Source organism: Cucumis sativus, chromosome 1 (assembly GCF_000004075.3).
Source record: "Cucumis sativus cultivar 9930 chromosome 1, Cucumber_9930_V3, whole genome shotgun sequence".
Classification (NCBI taxonomy): domain Eukaryota; kingdom Viridiplantae; phylum Streptophyta; class Magnoliopsida; order Cucurbitales; family Cucurbitaceae; genus Cucumis; species Cucumis sativus.
In genome coordinates this window covers 10,409,065-10,415,526 of record NC_026655.2, presented here as the reverse complement: position 1 = coordinate 10,415,526, position 6,462 = coordinate 10,409,065, and the positions used below count along the sequence as shown (strand labels likewise).

At 36.1% G+C, this 6,462-nt stretch overlaps 1 long non-coding RNA gene across 1 annotated transcript; it reads right to left on the bottom strand.

Moving 5' to 3' along the window:
* Positions 1 to 3,285: 3,285 nt before the first annotated feature.
* LOC116402147 lies at positions 3,286 to 6,132 on the bottom strand. Its single transcript, XR_004214567.1, has 3 exons — positions 5,758 to 6,132; positions 4,160 to 5,651; positions 3,286 to 4,049 (listed from the first exon to the last, which is right to left on the bottom strand). It is a non-coding gene; the product is annotated as an uncharacterized LOC116402147 (long non-coding RNA).
* Positions 6,133 to 6,462: the final 330 nt, after the last annotated feature.

Genomic DNA, 6,462 nt, shown 5'->3' with positions numbered 1-6,462 from the left:
TTATCCCCTACCTCAAAAGAAAGTTAACTAATAAAATTAGAACCATTAAAATAAAATCTAGTTCACCAGGATTCCACTATAATAACATTCTAAAATGATTTCCTCCTATGTACATTCAATAATCAAGATTTCCTCCCATGGGCATTTCATCAAACAATTGGTGGGCAACACAAAAGAAAGAATATTCATTTACTTAGTGGCAGCCAGAAATCTAGAAAAATTAAGGAATAAATACAAAAATTTGTGAAGAACATATCTTAGATGCAATGTTGAGAATTGAGTTTCAAGTTTAATTGAAAAAATCGGCAGGAGCAAGAACTCGATTCTTCTTAAATTTCGACCATGGGGTTTTGTATCCAGAAACCACTTCGCAATCTAGCAAATAGCCTAAAGCTTTATTCAAATGCTATAAAACTATCTTTTTTAGGATGACTTACTCAAAGAAAAGTACAGAGAGTAACGATTCAAAACCTTTCAACCCTTTCTCTTAGAGACCTAAACTAACATTCATCCTTAATTGGAAACTAAACAAAGAACAACAGGAGAGGTAAGAAAAAAACAATAGTAATAATAAGGGATGAAGAAATTACAATTGCCTTTTGGAAATGAGGATAAGAGGTGGAACGAATCTGAGAAAGGCGAGATTTGGAGGCTTCAATGGTAGACTCCAAAGAGTGGTCGTAGCCCGTTCGTCGTGTAGTAGAAGAGGTACAAGCGGCGTTGGAGTGGAGAGATGGCCACGAGGGGGCAGTGCCGATGATGGACCTCGTCGTCGTCTAGAGAAGGGAGTTCAAGGAGTTCGAAGATTGGGAGGCGAAAGGGAAGAAATCTGAAATGAGAGGCGAAAGGGGAGAAAGGGGAGAAAGCAGAAAGGGGAGGCAAAAGGGAAAGGGGAGAAGGGAATAAGTTAAAAATCCCTAAAAAAGTTATTATTTTTTTTATATTAAATATATTATTTTATTATTATTTTATTTCTATTTTATGACATCAAATAACTGTCGCGAAAAATATTTTTCGAAAATTTCAGTCTTTTCCCGCCAAAAACGCGTTTTTTTTCCCTTTCGTGACATTTTTTTTTCTCCCTCTATTTTGTGATATAAATAAATGTCATAGTAGAGGGTTTTTCTTCTAGTGACAATATACACTAACCAAGTAATGATTATAGCTCAACTAACGCGATAAGCTTTATAAGCTAAGCTTCTTATCAAGAACTTATCACAAACCTAAACTACAATGAACAGTAAAGACTTGATGGATTGAGAAGTGTTGTTGCAAATTGCCTAGAAGGAGTGATGCATTGAGAAGCCTTAATGCCTAGTTAGAATCCATAGACAGAATGCGTTCTTCCTTGCTTTGTATCTCGTGTAATGTGTTAGTATTTCGTCTGGTTAGAACGCCTTCTATAGGCAGCTTGCGTAATGAGTAAGTTGTCAATCGATCAACTCGTCAAATGATTAACTCGCGTACTGATAAGAACGCCAACTAATCAACTCGTCAAACGATCAATTCACCTGGTCAAAATGGCTACTGCAAAATGCAAACATATTAGAAAATGGCTGAGTCACGAATCTCGCTTTCTTGAAGACGTTTTGCGACTCTCCTCTTTTGTGCAAACAAATTTTTACTACCCCGTCGTTCTTAGGATAAAACAACCGTGTTCTTCAATGAGTTTTGCACTGAAAATAATCAGAATCTCAACACTTAAAGACACTTTAAATACTTGGAGTACTAAAGATGAGAGAACTTGAGAGAGAAATCATTGTGTAATGAGAAGAGAAGAATGAGACCCATATACAGTGAGTAGAGAGAGAGACTCCAATGGTCATAATATTAATGTTAAAAAAGAAAAATCGTTGATTAATAATTACCATTTAATTTGAAACGGTTTCATTTTTTGAAAAGTCTAATTACAAAAATGTTTATAATATAAGAAATAGTTTTAGCAAAAATATATATTATATTATTATTCCTCTCCTCTCCTCGCCACGCCTGACTCACGGAAGGCGGCAGCTCGCGTGGAGATATTGACAAACCTACTTTTGCCTATCTCCTCACTCCTTCCAAAACTTGGATGTTTTTAGAGCCCAAACTCATGAATGAATGTATGATTTTATAAATGAGACTTTTACATTGCTATCTAAGTAATGTGGAAATGCATGTTTAGAATAAAGTAATAAATATTTGCTAACTCAAAATTTTCATTTAACAATCTCTCTCTTGAAATTTTTTTACTATTAGTCTCCGACTTAATTTTTTTTAAAAACATTTTCATCGAGCAATGTCTATCTTTATAATATTGTGCTTAAGTAAAGGTATCTAATGACTTGAACTTTTACGTAAGGACAATCTTTTAGAGTATTTTAAAGTAACTCGTAGTTTTGAACTTTACTTCTAATAAAATTGCACACATAACATTATTTGAGCGAAGTTCTAAAATTGTTCAGGCTTTAAGGCCTTGCACGTATATCCCAATTTAAGTGAACATTCTAGAAATTTGCTTAGGATTCCATAGGAAGCTGCCCTCACTTCCACATCCACAAAGGTGAATCTATCAAGAGTACTCCTGTAGCTAGGTTTCCTACTTGATATCAAGTATAGAATTCTTTAAGGCAACACTAGTACAAAAGTGGTCTACAACGACAGTTATTTACTGTCGTCAACGAATTTCGCGACAGTTATTTTCAGTCATAGAAGCGAGAGTCATGGAAAGTCGTTCGACGACAGTTTTCGAAAACTGTCGCAATAGGTTATTTTATGACATAAAATAAATGTCGTTAATCAACATTCAACAACTTCAAATAACTGTCATAAAATTATTTTATGACATTCGATAACTATCATCATTTCTTTATTAACGACAGTTAAATAAATGTCACGAATTCATTTATTGTGACATGTATTATATGTCATGAATATGTTATTCGCGACCTTTTTTTTTTGTAAAAATGTCATTGTTTAGGTATTGACGACATTTTTTTCCAGTCAACGATTGTGCAATCGTGACAGTTTTTCGATAACATTAAATGTCATTGTTTTGCTATTGACGACATTTTTTTGCAGTCAAATATATTGCAATAATTGTCATTGTTTACCTATTGACGACATGTTATTCCTGTCACATATAGAGCAATCGTGACAATTTATTTTGTTAAATAACTGTCATCGTTCTCCAATTTACAACAACTAATAACTATCACATTTCTCAATTTCCTATAGTTTTATCTTGTTCTCCATGCAGCTCCACCATTACACGAACCATTAGAATGACAATAATGTAGCTGAGAATGACAAATTTGAAATTATACAAGTTTCACACCAATGTACAAGAAAATAGCCAACACTTTAATATATATACACTATAATACGATTTATAATATTTGTACATCTTAATACAAGTTTCAGTAATCCACATGTACGAAATACTAACCCTTAATCAAAAAATATCTTAAATAGCATTCGAATATATTTGACTGGACCAATCGAGAATGTTCGTTTCTGGAAATGATATTTGAAACAAAACTCATGAACTTGTCGACTCCAGTTGAACCTACAAAGAATCCATAACACATACGTACAGTCAATGAATAACTAAATCAACGTCTCAACAAAATACAGAACACAAACAAGAACTTCAACACTTGATTCCATGAAATGAAAAGAGAAGACCATGAGGACTATATTAGGCAAACACAGCAAACAAAAACATACTGCTACTCTTTCTCTCTAGAATACACATACCAAAAACATACCCAGCTCACTCTCCCATTCTCTATTCATTTTACTACCCCACTCATGGTGGTCCCTCTTCAAATCTGATAATGAAAATGAAGTTCCTAAGAAGAGGAGAAAGAGATCAAGGAGAAGAAGAACGTCCAACCAAATGGCCACTGCAAATTGAACAACTTCTTGGGTTGTTCCTAGTCCTTAGAACAAAACAGCCTACGACAATACATGTACGACAATTTGTAATCCTTAGAGTTAAACAGTTTGTATTATGCAATCATCGCCAATAAAGATGAACTATGAATATCTTCCCCACATATCATCAGCTGTAGTCAGAATTTACAATCAATTGACTAAATAGCTCTAAAATAGAATAGTATTACAAAGTAAGCAAATAAAATAACATACCAAATGAACATGAGACTATAAATGTTACCTTATAGGAAAATTTTCATAGCATTGGAGTGTCGATTTCTTGTCTTTAGATACTCCATAAAGAGTAAGCACAATGGCTAAATTCTCAATTGCAATAAGAAAAACAAAAAAAAGACGTAATACTCATAAAAAGGAGTCAATGACTAATCACATAAAACAATCTAATAAAAAAGAACAAGATCATTATCACAATTACAAAAAGTCCTAGTGATCAATGCCCAAACTGAATAATTAAACCTCTTGATGCAGCAGGTTGGAGTACCATGCCAAATCCATTCTGGAACAAGAGAAATCTCATTCCTTAGAGATGAGAAAAAGCTCTCCAAGAACAACGTTCTATATTGGAAAGATATTCAAGAGGTTCAAATACACTCTAAATTGGCTATCTATAGCCTTACAGGAAAATAAGACAATTAACCAATTAACTAAAATATACTAATTATCCTTATCACCTCTCTAGCTTACTTTTTGCATTATGTTCCTATGTCTTTTTTTGTGCTATGTTGCTCTTTTTCACTTCTTTGAACATTGGTCTTTTTTTCATTCTCTTAATGTAAAGTCTCGTCTCTTTTTTTTTTTTTCCAAAAAAACTCTCTAACTCCCTAGCCTCCCCTCTAAATTTCTCCACATAATAGCGAAGAAGTTTGCTTGCCACAACCTAGCCAAGTCTTTCCCTTTCCTTCAATCTAAAAGAGAAGCTCAACAAATAGGAAGACTATCAACTAGATCATTGTAAAGTTAACTATGATCAAACGTATTGTAGATGTTCAGTATATGGTTCCGACAACCCTTAAGGAGATAAATCCTCAAAGCGATTCTTGGTGTTAAACTAAATTTTTTTAAAGAATTTTTTCGGGAATGAATGGAATCAATAAGTGAACTGGTATTATCTTTAATAAATCCAAAGTAAACCAAACTTGCAAAAAATGTGACTTTTGAGAAAATAAATATACATCAACTATCTTCAATCACTTAAGAGCTCTAAAAATGAACGTAATTCCGCAACTTGATTCTATCTTTTCACTCATGAAACGCGAAAGTACTATAACAACCTTGTAAACTCAGGTATAAGGATGTGTAATATATGAATGGCATTCTTTCAAAGGAATAAAAAAGCCCATATGAATATATATTGGATGAAATCATTTTTCAAGATGCAGTCTTTTGACGTCCATTAAAGAGATACTTACCTTGGAGAATATATCACGGTTGCGCAAGTTGGATGTAGAGAATGAAAGATGCCATTAGAAGAGGAGAAAAAATAGGAAGAAGAAACGAATTAGATGGCTATAAGTTACATCAAGTTAAGAATAAGCAACGAAGGAGGAAGCAACCATGGCTACATCTACAACAAATCTAACATGTATACTCCAGAAGATAATACAACCCCATTGGAAACAGCAACATAGAATAGAGAGGGTTGTCGAAAACAAAATTGGAAGAGGGCGACGGTGGCTGCTGAAAATCCGTCACCTAGAGGTGGGCGCTACACACTGGCATTCAATGACTAAAGAAAACGGAACGATGGGGCCTCACCGATGTTCGGTGCCAGAAGAAAATGAAACAATGGGGAAGAAAGCGACAAAGAAAATCCCTTACCTCGATTTCTATGCAAATTCTTCAATCGACTAAATCCAATGAATCAAATTCTTAATATTGGCGAACTGAACCCTCAACAATTCACAATTTGGTTGTGAATTTAAGGGAGCCCAAGGTTACTCCCAACACCTCAACGCACGACTGTCGAACTCGCAGCAAAATCCTAAGTGTGGGTCGGTCAGCGGTCGGCTAAAGAAGACGTGGCCGGAGAATCGCGCGGCAGTGCAGCGGTTGGAATGAAGGTTGCGCGGCTGGCTTCACGGCGGTTGTGAGCGGCGGACGTGGCAGTTACTGGTTCACACGGCGGCTCGGGCTTCGACGAAGACAGAACCGGCGATGGAGACGGAAGATCGGCGCGCGGGACGACTGCTGCAAGGTTGCTTCGCGAACCGGAGATGGAGACGGCAGATCGCGGGCTACGGCTGGGTTGCGGCGGGAAGAAAACGGAAGAGAAAGACGGCTGGCTGCGGCAGGAAGGAAACGGAAGGGAAGGGAGAAGGAGACGGTGGGGTCGTCGCGGCGTACGGGAGGAAGGAGAAGAGGCGCGGCGGTTGCGGCTGGGGAGAAGGGGAAGGACGCACGGGGAGGAAGAAGGAAATAGGGAAAAGAAAGAAAAAGGAAAAAGAAAAGAAAAGGAAAAAAGAAAAAATTTTTAACCCTAACATTCTATGACATTTAATAACTGTCGCGAAAAGTGTTTTCCGA